The following is a 14,359-nucleotide window of genomic DNA, read 5'->3' on the forward strand; positions in this document are numbered from 1 at the left end:
TGAAGTACTTTTAAGTACATCCAGAATTAATGGGCTCCTTGCCATATGTGATTCTGTTAGGATTATTCTTCGCATTTGAAGTATGAATCAAGCTCTTCTTATGAGCAGCGACGTGTGTTTTAGAGCAAACAACATTTGGCTTCTTGAACCTTTTCATGAATTTCCTTATAGCCTTTCCGACAGCTGCGTTAATTACCAATTTGGAGATTAACTCCATTAACATTGAGGTTCACACTTGATGCACCACTAACACTTGTTGTCTTTCTAGCATCGTGACTGTTGTCTGTCTTTTCTGAGTGTTCCATACTCGAAGCTTTGGTATTAAATACCGAATTCAGCAGATACATAGGCAATCCATACCATATGTCTCCTTGAATTGTCAAAGGCTTATCATAAGGAGTCTTGATAACTACTTGTTTCTTATCACCCACTATACGGGACTAGCTATAAGATGACCAATCCATTCCTATCACTATATCGAGTCCCTCTATTTCAACAGTAACAAGGGCAGCGGGTCTTTATGTGCCCCCTTCTTGCCATAACCATAGCAGGTGACGTCCTTAAAGTCCTTGCATTCATGAGTCTTGTGATCCATCTCTTTACAGATGACACATCCCCTGATCTGATCATAGAAACATTTTCCGAAGTGCTTTTTCCCGCAGGTTTTATATTCGAGTTTTGCCTCCCTTGGCTTGGACTGGTCATAGCTTGAACCGGTGTTACCCCTTTTTATAACCCTTAATTGGGGTATCATCGCACTTTCTCTTAAGATCCTTAAATACTCGGTCCACTGCTTTGATTACGACTATATTTATCATAGCTTGTAGCTCTGTGCCCGTTAAGACCAGTCTTACAGTATTACTCTGATCAACTGAATGACTGTGGGATTTATATGAATCTGCCATGATGAAGCTTTGAAGGCTAAAACCCAGGAAATAATAATTTACTTAGTTATATAGCCAATCGTCGAATTTTATGATTAAATAGCCATGGTGAAATTAAACCTTATAGGCCATTAGATAGTATAAGATTTATTTGATTATGTTTTGCCTAGGTTTTTAAATAAACCATCTTTGGCGTTTACATAGAATCTAATCCTTCTTATTAGACAGGGGATATAAGTCACAACTGTCAATGTCGTACAGACACTTTATATAGCACAAAGGCTTGTTTCAAAGGATTCTTTAGATGGCACAAAGCCTTGTCATAAGGACAATCTAAAACATAATCAATGATTCCTTTGGATCGGAAAATTTCATAACTCATTACCTTTCGACAGGAAGTTATGAATAACTATCTCTATCATGAATACATCTTTGCCCGTAGGCATACATCTTAAAAGGATGTTTTGACATATACATCATGTTCGACGATTATTAGCCATGATTCATTCTGATCATTTAGGCTAAATAAGGGGTTTGGAAATTCCTAATATAAGGGTGACAAATGTGATTTTATCGCATCACTGTTGTCAGGAGCGTTAACATGTTTATCAAGGAATTGAATCTCTTTTAAACAGGTTTTACCATCATAGCTAGGTCTTTACTGACATTCAAGCTAGGTTATACCTTTTAAGATTCTTTTTAATATATTCACTGGCAGAACAGGAATGATATTTATTTTATTCAGGATTTTCATTATAATTATCCTAAATTTATTTAAAATATAACTATGGCACAAAAGGCCTAGTCACATAGACAAGTTTAATTTATAACCAGGATTCTCACAGAATCGAGGTATTAGGGTCTGAATCCAAGTTCATTATCTTTTCTAGACAGTGAGTTGCAGACTTCTACTGTCTCTTAGTCCTAGAGGACGTTAATTATTACCCGTAGGCACTTCATCCTTAAGGGATGGCTATTTACTTACAGAGAATTTTAAATAAATCCCAATTTTCAAAGATGGCCTATGTGATTTATACTGCATCACAATTTGCCCAGCATGTTAACATACTTTCAGATGTTAACAAAATTTGGAACCTTTTGGACAGGTTCTACCGTCTTGGCCATGTCTACAATGACACGTGGCTAGGTTTTACCCCCAAGATTCTTTTTTTATATTAAACGCAGATCAATCCTAAATTGAGATGTTAACAAGGATCTGAATCTAATTGAGGAACTACCATCTTGGCCCTGTCTTAGAACGACACCTGAGCTAGGTCTTGTCCTTTTTAGATTTTGCCATTTTACTATAATGGTAGATCTTATAATGGGAATGTTATTTTAAATCTAACTGTTCCCTTAAATTTAAACAAATACATGGTTGCCCTAAACAGGACTTCTACAAAAATGACTTACCCAACAGGGGCTAATCAGAAAATAACAAAGGAACAAATCAAGGACCAATTAAAACGAATTGGGATTAGTCCTAAGTTCTTGTCTAGACTCTAGAATGTGCAATTGTGTAACTGAGATTAAACACAAAAGGCTAGTGTTTAATTCACTCAGTGTTGGCTCTGATACCAACCTGTCACACCCCTATTTTTACCACGTGTCACCGGTGGGCCCGGTGGGGAGTACGTGACGTAGTTGATATCGTCATAGTCAAACCACACAATTTAAATGCACAGCGGAAGCAAAATATATTACAATCTGATATGAAGTAATATCCAAGTATTACAAACGGAAGGTAAAAGATCCACAGGCGGATCGCAAAATAAAATAAAACATTGTTCAACAGACTTCAGGCATCTAAGCTTGCGAGACTTCTATTTGATGCTAGGAGTAACCAGCCTATTATGCGTAGTACCTGCACTTAGTCTTTTTGGGAAAATACGTCAGTTTTCACTGGTAAATACAATTTAACTGACTCATTTTGAAAATGGTTTAAAAATTGATTTGAGTGCAAACCGCACAAAACTTTTTGTTACTTGGGATAATTATTTGCTTAATAATCTTGTAAAAGAATTACACGTTTGTTATGCGTTCAGTTGCCCGGGTCGTACCGGGTTAAAGATTAATAGACACACCACTTAATATAATTCCGCCGCGAGACTTCTCTCGACCGACGATTATACTTTATTGAAATGCACTACGGGTGTACGCCTACACTCGTGTGCTAAGGTCGTGGCCATTCTTTGAATGATGCCAAGGATATCCGGGACATGGTCATTAAGCCCCCAAAGGCGTTAAACAAACAAAACAGCATTTTCAAACGGGTTAATTTGACAACACTTAACCACCGACCGGTTAAGGTCAATTCCCCGACCAAGCGGTATTTTATATACCTTACCCCAAGCCCGTATAGGGAAAATAAGTTAAACGTATGTACCTGAGCAAATTTATACAATTTATCCCAGCCGTATACCACCAAGCAAGTACAGATAGCTTTTACTGGGCTCCTAAATCTGGAACGAAGGTTTTTAATAATCTATTAGAATCCTAACGGGTCTTTTAATTTGGCCTAAGCCTAGACCGGTTAGTTCTTAAATGAAGATTACGGTTTAAACGCACGATAAGGCGAAGACCGTTTTAGAATGTGGTTTTGACCCAACAAGCTTGCGTACTTGTTTAATATGGGTAACTTAATCACATTCTGGATTTTGAGACTGAAATGATATGGTTTGACCCGTTTCGGCTAAAATGGGTAAACTAGTTACCTACGCCGATCCGAACGCATAAAGTGCGTAACGAGTAACCATAAGAGTCATATACAAGTTCCCTAAGTCAACATGCCTTAAATATGTTGTGATATCAGTAGGATACCTTCCGTTATGCCCAAAACGAGTTTAAGACCGTTTTATGCCCCGAAGGGGTATTTTGGTCATTTTAAAAGCTATAAGAGAGTTTAAATATCATTCTAAGTTCCAGGTCTGATATAATTAGTAAATATACTTAATTTAATAAGTTATAACAGTAGGGTATCATATATATGTGAAATTTATTAATTATAACCATACTATGCACCGTAGGGGCATTTTGGTAATTTCACATAGGCTAAAAGGATCAAAACTGAAGACCTGAGTTTAAAAACTTTTCCTTACTGTTAAAATAAAAAAATTTACTAAATATATCAGTAGGCATCAACCATTATATGTTTAAAATAGTTTTAATACATATTATGCGTTAAAAAAACGCTTAAAAAGGCGATTTGGAGCCATTTCCGGGTTTTTAAAGGAAAGCTGATGTTTTTATTATTCCAGAAGACTCAAAATAGTTTATTTATCATATTAGATCAGTAGAAAAAGGTTTGACATCAAAAGGATTTGTAAAACTCATTTTATAGCCCAAAAGGGCAAAACCGACAACTATCGAATCAAGCTTAGAACCCCATGTTATGCTCAACCTAAAAATAAATAAAAATCTTTAAAAATCCCAAAATATTATTTTATATCAGTGGGTAAAAAGTTTGGTATTAAAAATTGGGTTTAGATAGGCTATATGCTAATTATGTCGTTTAATTAACAAAAATCTTTCTAATTACGCTAATGAGCATAACTCTTAATCTAGACCTCAAACTGATGTCAAATTTTAGGTACAAGTTTATAAATCAGTAATAAAGATTATTGTTCTATCACATTTTCAAAAATTATTGTTTTAGGGTCAAAAGGCATAACGGTCAACATTTAGGCATTTAACGGAAACATGCATGAACTAGGATTTCTATGGAACCAAGTTGCATAACCTTGGAGGGTTATACTAACTTATAATATGGTCCTAATGGAATCCTAAGGCATATCTAAATTAATCTAAATCGGGTCAGAACTGAAAGTCAAAGCAAAAGTCAACTTTGCGACTTTCGGTTCCGAACCGAGCCTATACTTCTAATTGTCGGATTGAACATGCTTAGACATGTTCAACTAATATTTACCAAGTTATTAAAGTGAGAAAACTGATTTTATGGCTTTTATATTAATATTTATGAATTTATTTAAAACTAACCCGTTTGACTTTTATTTGACCCGACAATTAAACTAAGTAATCGTGGTAATTAGGAGGTGCCCTTTTAAGGGTTAAACACCTACCTAATTACGGTCACGTAGCCATGTTTATTGCGAACAATGGCTTAACCGTTTAAAAGTCAAAGCGTTTATCGAAAACATTTGACTTTTCGGCTATAAACGCTAAAGTAACGAACTAAGCTCGAAGGAACACTTACGAAAGGTCCAAGGGACTGAATGGAGGTTCCTACAAGCATAGGATCCTCTTACTTCAAAGAATAAGCAGATTTGAATGAAGGTGTGAGTGAACAAGTGAGAAACCCACCTCTATTTATACTTTTCGGGGCCTCGTAGGATCGCGACAAGTGTCGGGGAGCTATACTCAGATCATGACAAGTGTTAAGTGGTCTTGCAATCCAATGGGCAGCCCCTAGTATTGAGTTTGTGAGTGTAGCATCTTGTTTTAACAAAAACCAGCAACTAACACATGTTTTCTGCTGCTGTACATGTTAGGCGGCCCGCGAAGGCAGGCCTGGTGGGCTTACGCGGCCCGTGTGGCTGGCCCAGACCAGAAACAACTTTGGCAGTTGCCAAGTTTGGTCCCTGCATGATTTTTGGGCCTTTAAACCCTCATTTTCTTGCAGAAATGACATAACTGGTCCTTGGGCTGCAATATCAGGTGTATTCAAGTTCCAGAAATGACTATATCAGTCCCTGTTATGTTTTCCAAACATAATTGACTTTCAAAACTGACCAGATCAGCCCCTGTACATGATAAATGCCATAACGGACACTTTCGAGGGCCGTTACACCATTTTAAGGCTCTACAATAATTCCCAAACATAAGGGACATAATACATGCTCAAAAACATGTCGGATGTCGGTTCGTTTGGCCGTATGGTCACGATGTGCGTCTAATTACGACGAAACACGAACGGACGCGAAAAGCGGTCAAAACTATGCGACGAATGGAATTTTATCATGCCACACACTAAAATAAAATATTTTAGTGCTTACATAAATTTTTGGGTGTCCGGGGATATTCAGAATGCGAGATATGCGCAAAAATGCAAACTTATGCACTTTTTGACACTTTTAGTCCCTGCATGACATAAAAGTTTATTTTTGCGCACCAAACACCTCTAAGCCTATATCTAAGCTACATAAAGGATAAATAGGGTATGTTAAACTTATGAACATATTCCGGAAGGTCCGTTACCATACGATTCGACCTCCTTTTGCAGTTTGACGCAATTAGTCCCTTAATTGCGCAAAGTAGCGCGGAATTCCGTTTAATGATATCCAAGCCTTCTATGGCCCATAATGGGCATTCCCAAGCATATACTTAAATATTACTACGCTCTCGTTCGCCTAGATGGTCACCGAAAGGCGTATATTCAAAAGTTGACGCTTTAGGTCCCTCTATTGCGCAAACTTGCGCATCTCACCATTTATTAGCATTGAAGCCTCATCTAATCCATATTAGGTACTCTTGAAAGTATTATTAAACATCACGATGTTTCGGGTCTGCCAAAAGGTCATTCAGAGGTATAATTAAACATATTGACACTTTTAGCCCCTCTAACTTGCAAAGTTGCGCGTAACTTTACTTATAGGCATAAAAACCATAGATGGCCATTACTTGGCATTCCCGAGAGTATAATTAAATATCATGAAGCTTCCGGTTTGTTAAAAAGTCACTCAGAGGTAAGAATTAACATGTTGACGCTTTTAACCCTTTTTCGCGCAAACTTTCAATTAATTACGCAAACGGCTACACTTTTTCATCAAGTGGCACATTTGTGAACATCATCATTGTGAGAGGTTATTTAGAAACTTATTTTAGGTATGCTAACACTTCCAGTCCTATCAAAATCAAAGTTTTTGATTTTTTGAAAAATTAGTCCCTAAATTTCACTGTTTGACTTCATTAGGGTTTATTACACGTGTCAATACATCATTGGACGTCATTTTACGAGGTGTTACAAAGGGCCAAACCAACCACCCAAGAATGAAATCGTCGAGCGAAAACACTTGACAACCTCCTAGAAGCAGCTTTTCTTGCCACCAGACATTTCTCCATCAATTAGGAATCTGATGCCGTCACGAAACGCATTCCTTAAATTGTAGCCATTTGTTTAGTGTTTTTTTGGTGTCTAATCCGCATATATATCACCATTGCCCTTGATTTTCTTGACTGTATATCTCTTAAATGTCAACATATACACGTGTGATTTAGTTTACGAAGATCTTTCAATGCCGAGAACCTCGACCAGAGAGTAAAAAAGGCATTAGTTTCACAATGGTGTAAAATTAAAATGGGATATACCGGGCTAGGATTCGAGTTACAGGAACAAGGGCCAAACCAACCACCCAAGAATGGAATCGTCGAGAGAAAACACTTGACAACCTCCTAGAAGCAGCTTTTCTTGCCACCAGACCTTTCTCCATCAATTAGGAATCGGATGCTGTCACTAAACACATTCCTTAAATTGTAGCCATTTGTTGAGTGTTTTTTTTTGTGTCCGCATATATATCTCCATTGCCCTAGATTTTCTTGACTGTATATCTCTTAAATGTCAACATATACACGCTTGATTTAGTTTACGAAGATTTTTAAATGCCGAGAACCTCGATCAGAGAGTAAAAAAGGCGTAAGGTTCACAATGGTGTAAAATTAAAATAGGGTATACCGGGCTAGGATTCGAGTTACAGGAACAAGGGCCAAACCAACCACCCAAGAATTTAATCGTCGAGCGAAAACACTTGACAACCTCCTAGAAGCAACTTTTCTTGCCACCAGACCTTTCTCCATCAATTAGGAATCTGATGCCGTCACGAAACACATTCCTTAAATTGTAGCCATTTGTTTAGTGTTTTTTGTAACACCCGTTCTTATAATTCGAGGTTTAACGTATATTTTACGAAAACAATCATATAATTAAGATTACATATACATTGGAAATATTGGTTTATTAAAACTTTTCGCAAATCAAAAGTTATTTGACATAACGTAATCAGATTCGTCATTTAAAATTTATGACGAGGCCAAGTGCGGAAGCATGTGTCTTATTCGTGTTCGGTTCTTCGTTGAGCCTGATCTTCTTCCGGCATCCACAAAGTACCTACATTTCATAAAAACATGAAATGCTTTAGTCATACGGGATTTAAAACGTATCTAAACGAGTTCGGGAAACAAACTTAATTAAAATACATTTTTGTTCAGGGTCCACCGTAAATTACGGTGGCTACCGTAATTTACGGTAGCCCCTGAGTGTTGATTCTTCCACCGTAAAACAGGGGGTTCATGGCGTAAAGATATATAGGCTACCGTAAGTTACGGTAGCCACCGTAACTTACGGTGGCCTCTGCAGGATTTTCCAAGTTTGCCGTTTTCTAAAACGGAAACCTTCATAACTTTTAATCCGCTTTTCCGTTTGGCCGACCGTTTCTTCCTACGTGTTTGTAATTTGATTCTCCATCATATGGGGTTAAAATCCAACATCCGGATTAACAAAATCTAAGTCTTTTAAGTTCTCGGCTTAATACCCTTTTTACCAAACTTTGACCCGTTCGTGATTTTATCAAACAAACATGTTGTTTGATTCTAAAATTCTCATCATTTCCATGTTGTTATCATATTAGATTCAAATCACGGGTTTATATACATTCTTAAACCCGTTTTTACTTAGATGTTTAATTAACCCGTTAAGGGCATTTTAAACACTTTTACGCATAATTCACACTCGATTATTCCTAGCATCTTATTTCCACATTATTTATCAATGATCTTCCATCACAACTATCTTTGTGATGGAATAAATGTGGCGATCTATATAATCCGAGTTTTACCCCTCGGATTATTATTTTACGACAAAGACTCATATAGAGTCTTTTGACCAAGAATTTACATCTTTCACTTTTATACTTATTCTAAGTATTAACTTGATTATAAAACTCGTTTTCAAGCGACTTCTAAGGGTTGTTTGCTTAATTTCGCTTACGAGGGCGTTTTGGTCGTTTTTAACCCTTCTTTTACAACGAAGGGCTACCAAATCTTGTTTTCAAAACACTCTGTCTATAATCTAAATCCTTCGGTTTACCTTTTAAGATAACCGAATGTCCCTTTTACTTTGCCTAACTCCCATAGAACTTCAAGTTCTAAATGATGAGTTGATCAATTATACATACCTGGCTCGGATCAACTTATTAACCCGGTTTTAATACCTTGCTTTATAATCGCTAAATAAGAGCGATGCGAGTATCCATTGGATTTCTATTCCTGTAAGCATATAACTCGACAAAAGATCATTAGTCAATATTGTCAAAAGGTGATGTCTACACCTTTTGACCCATTTGGCCGAATTGACCGTTTATCTTTGCGAGATGATATTTATTATCATCTCATCTACATGACCCGCTCCGTTTAACACCGCACGGTCATTTTACTTATAAACTGTTTATTACCACTTTTGTCATAATATGACCGAATTATCGATTTACTTCCTTCTCTTTTTGTTTTTTTACCATCATTATGGTTTCTTTCATCTTTGATTATCTAGTTCCGTACGCCTACACGACGGAACATCGTATTTCAATTGTTTAGTTATCTCATTCGTTATTTATACGCTAACAGAATATTACACAATCTAAGACTAGTGTAAGCTATACTTACCTCGCATCCGAATACGCTTTTTCTTCTCATGCTTGATTCGTTTGACCGCTTCTTTCCCAAGCCTCCACCTAGCTCGTTAGGCGACAAACTATCATCATTCACAAGGTGGTTAGATTAGTCATTTCAATTCACGACTATTCCACCTTACGTATTTTCTATGTCGAATCTACTATTCGACTTTGTCATTGGTTAGTTTGACTTCTAAAAGTCAACTAACTTTAATCATACAATGGGCACAATTTAGTTAAATCAACATTAAGATTAGAACCCATCTTAACCCATATTTCATGTAATTAGTCAAACAAGGCAATTACATGTTTCATCCGTAATTACATCATATAAATATTCACTTAGGCATTTCAACGAACACCTTGTGAGCATATTATATAAAATCAACAATCAATTTTCATAACTAGTTATTTGCCCAAGTTTTAACATCATTCACAAGTTCTTATGTCTAGCATGCATATCAATACCTAGATTTACTTCATGGAAATCGAATTACACCAAATTGATGATCATGAATCTAGTGTTCATCGTCTCCCACTAAACCCATTTAGCACATACAAAACTAGTTAACCGAAACACTAATTTATGGTGCTAAATTAACGAGTTTACATCTAGGGCTCGTTCCTAGACTTGTGCTCATATCAATTGTACTACAACACCCATTATTCATGCCAGAATTTCATTCTTGAATGTAAATCATAATTTTGAAGTATCATCAAATAGCAAAATTCAACATACCTTTCGATCCCCACACTTAGGTGATTACGAATTTGTGTTCATGCATTGATTTAAGTCTTGATTCGAGCTTCAATGGTCATTTGGTGTGGACTAGGGTTTTGCTCCTTGGAGCACCCAGAATACGCACACAATGTGTGTGTGTATTTTTTTTTGTTTTTAATAAAAATAGTTTCCCACTTGTCCATTTTAGTCCCTTATGTTTTACTTTGATCAAATAAAGCTATATCTCACCATTAGTTACTTAATCACATGCTACTAACTAGGTTAGCTACTCCTAGTTACTTTAACGGGTTCGGGAAGTTATAACCCGTTATGTTTTAAGTCCCGTTAATTTGGCCTTTTTATATACTTTGTTTTCTCAAAGTATTTACTCCCTTTTTTTTAATTAATATTAGGTTTATTTATTAGAGTCTTAATATTTACCGGGTTAATTTTTACCACTAACGGTATTTTACCCGTCTTTTAGTATTAACGGGGTTTGATTACCAAACCCGTTTTCGGGGTGTTACATTTTTTTGGTGTCTTATCCGCATATATATCACCATTGCCCTTGATTTTCTTGACTGTATATCTCTTAAATGTCAACATATACACGTGTGATTTAGTTTACGAAGATCTTTCAATGCCGAGAACCTTGATCAGAGAGTAAAAAAGGCATAAGTTTCACAATGGTGTAAAATTAAAATGGGATATACCGGGCTAGGATTCGAGTTACAGGAACAAGGGCCAAACCAACCACCCAAGAATGGAATCGTCGAGAGAAAACACTTGACAACCTCCTAGAAGCAGCTTTTCTTGCCACCAGACCTTTCACCATCAATTATGAATCTGATGCCGTCACTAAACACATTCCTTAAATTGTAGCCATTTTTTGAGTGTATTTTTTCTCTCTAATCCGCATATATATCACCATTGCCCTTGATTTTCTTGACTGTATATCTCTTAAATGTCAACATATACACGTGTGATTTAGTTTACGAAGATTTTTCAATGCCGAGAACCAAGACCAGAGGGCAAAAAAGTCGTAAGGTTCACAATGGTGTAAAATTAAAATGGGAAATAACGGGCTAGGATTCGAGTTACAGGAACAAGGGCCAGACCAACCACCCATGAATGGAATCGTCGAGCAAAAATACCTGACAACCTCCTAGAAGCAGCTTTTCCTTCCACCAGACCTTTCTCCATCAATTAGGAATCTGAAGCCGTTACTAAACACATTCCTTAAATCGTAGCCATTTGTTGAGTGTTTTTATTTTGCTGTCTAATCCGCATATATATCACCATTGCCCTTGATTTCCTTGACTATATATCTCTTAAATGTCAACATATACACGTGTGATTTAGTTTACAAAGATTTTTCAATTCCGAGAACCTCGATCAGAGAGTAAAAAAGGCGTAAGGTTCACAATGGTGTAAAATTAAAATGGGATATACCGGGCTAGGATTCGAGTTACAGGAACAAGGGCCAAACCAACCACCCAAGAATGGAATCATCGAGCGAAAACACTTGATAACCTCGTAGAAGCAGCTTTTCCTGCCACCAGACCTTTCTCCATCAATTAGGAATCTGATGCCGTCACTAAACACATTCCTTAAATTGTAGCCATTTGTTGAGTGATTTTTTTTGTGTCTAATCCGCATATATATCACCGTTTCCTTTGATTTTCTTGACTGTACATCTCTTTAATGTCAACATATACACGTGTGATTTAGTTTACGAAGATTTTTCAATGCCGAGAACCAAGATCAGAGGGCAAAAAAGTCATAAGGTTCACAATGGTGTAAAATTAAAATGGGAAATAACGGGCTAGGATTCGAGTTACAGGAACAAGGGCCAGACCAACCACCCATGAATGGAATCGTCGAGCAAAAACACCTGACAACCTCCTAGAAGCAGCTTTTCTTTCCACCAGACCTTTCTCCATCAATTAGGAATCTGAAGCCGTTACTAAACACATTCCTTAAATCGTAGCCATTTGTTGAGTGTTTTTATTTTGCTGTCTAATCCGCATATATATCAGCATTGCCCTTGATTTTCTTGACTGTATATCTCTTAAATGTCAACATATGCACGTGTGATTTAGTTTACGAAGATTTTTCAATGCCGAGAACCAAGATCAGAGGGCAAAAAAGTCGTAAGGTTCACAATGGTGTAAAATTAAAATGGGAAATAACGGGCTAGGATTCGAGTTACAGGAACAAAGGCCAGACCAACCACCCATGAATGGAATCGTCGAGCAAAAACACCTGACAACCTCCTAGAAGCAGCTTTTCCTTCCACCAGACCTTTCTCCATCAACTAGGAATCTGAAGCCGTTACTAAACACATTCCTTAAATCGTAGCCATTTGTTGAGGGTTTTTATTTTGCTGTCTAATCCGCATATATATCACCATTGCCCTTGATTTTCTTGACTGTATATCTCTTAAATGTCAACATATACACGTGTGATTTAGTTTACAAAGATTTTTCAATTCCGAGAACCTCGATCAGAGAGTAAAAAAGGCGTAAGGTTCACAATGGTGTAAAATTAAAATGGGATATACCGGGCTAGGATTCGAGTTACAGGAACAAGGGCCAAACCAACCACCCAAGAATGGATTCATCGAGTGAAAACACTTGACAACCTCGTAGAAGCAGCTTTTCCTGCCACCAGACCTTTCTCCATCAATTAGGAATCTGATGCCGTCACTAAACACATTCCTTAAATTGTAGCCATTTGTTGAGTGATTTTTTTTTGTGTCTAATCCGCATATATATCACCGTTTCCTTTGATTTTCTTGACTGTACATCTCTTAAATGTCAACATATACACGTGTGATTTAGTTTAAGAAGATTTTTCAATGCCGAGAACCTCGATCAGAGAGTAAAAAAGGCGTAAGGTTGACAATGGTGTAAAATTAAAATGGGATATACCGGGCTAGGATTCGAGTTACAGGAACAATGGCCAAACCAACCACCCAATAATGGAATCGTCGAGCGAAAACACTTGACCACCTCCTAGAAGCAGCTTTTCTTACCAGCAGACTTTTCTCCATCAATTAGGAATCTGATGCCGTCACTAAACACATTCCTTAAGTTGTAGTCATTTGTTGAGTGTTTTTTGTGGTGTCTAATCCCCATATATATATCATCATTGCCCTTGATTTTCTTGATTGTATATCTCTTAAATGTCAACATATACACGTGTGATTTAGTTACGAAGATTTTTCAATGCCGAAAACCTCGATCAGAGAATAAAAAAGGCGAAAGGTTCACAATGTTGTAACATTAAAATGGGATATACCGAGTTAGGATTCGAGTTACAGGAACAAGGGCCAAACCAACCACCCAAGAATGGAATCGTCGAGGGAAAACACTTGACAACCTCCTAGAAGCAGCTTTTTTTTTGCCACCAGACCTTTCTCCATCAATTATGAATCTGATGCCGTCACTAAACACATTCCTTAACTTGTAGCCATTTGTTGAATGTTTTTTTTGGTGTCTAATCCGCATATATATCACCATTGCGCTTGATTTTCTTGACTGTATATCTCTTAAATGTCAACATATACACGTGTGATTTAGTTTACAAATATTTTTCAATGCCGAGAATCTCGATCAGAGAGTAAATAAGGCGTAAGGTTCACAATGGTGTAAAATAAAAATGGGATATACCGGGCTAGGGTTCGAGTTACAGAAACAAGGGCCAAACCAACCACCCAAGAATGGAATCGTCGAGCGAAAACACTTGACAACCTCCTAGAAGCAGCTTTTCTTACCACCAGACCTTTCTCCATCAATTAGGAATCTGATGCCGTCACTAAACACATTCCTTAAGTTGTAGTCATTTGTTGCATGTTCTTTGTGGTGTCTAATCCGCATATATATATATATATATAGATATATCATTGCCTTTGATTTTCTTGATTGTATATCTCTTAAATGTCAACATATACACTTTTGATTTAGTTTACAAAGATTTTTCAATGCCGAAAACCTCGATTAGAGAGTAAAAAAGGCGTAAGGTTCACAATGGTGTAACATTAAAATGCGATATACGGGCTAGGATTCGAGTTA

At 37.0% G+C, this 14,359-nt stretch overlaps 1 long non-coding RNA gene across 1 annotated transcript; it reads right to left on the reverse strand.

Annotated features, from left to right (window-relative positions):
- Window positions 1-7,854: 7,854 nt before the first annotated feature.
- Window positions 7,855-10,375, reverse strand: LOC110939967. Its single transcript, XR_002592664.1, has 3 exons — window positions 10,302-10,375; window positions 9,555-9,642; window positions 7,855-8,004 (listed from the first exon to the last, which is right to left on the reverse strand). It is a non-coding gene; the product is annotated as an uncharacterized LOC110939967 (long non-coding RNA).
- Window positions 10,376-14,359: the final 3,984 nt, after the last annotated feature.

The sequence above is a fragment of the Helianthus annuus genome, chromosome 1 (genome assembly GCF_002127325.2).
Source record: "Helianthus annuus cultivar XRQ/B chromosome 1, HanXRQr2.0-SUNRISE, whole genome shotgun sequence".
NCBI lineage: Eukaryota > Viridiplantae > Streptophyta > Magnoliopsida > Asterales > Asteraceae > Helianthus > Helianthus annuus.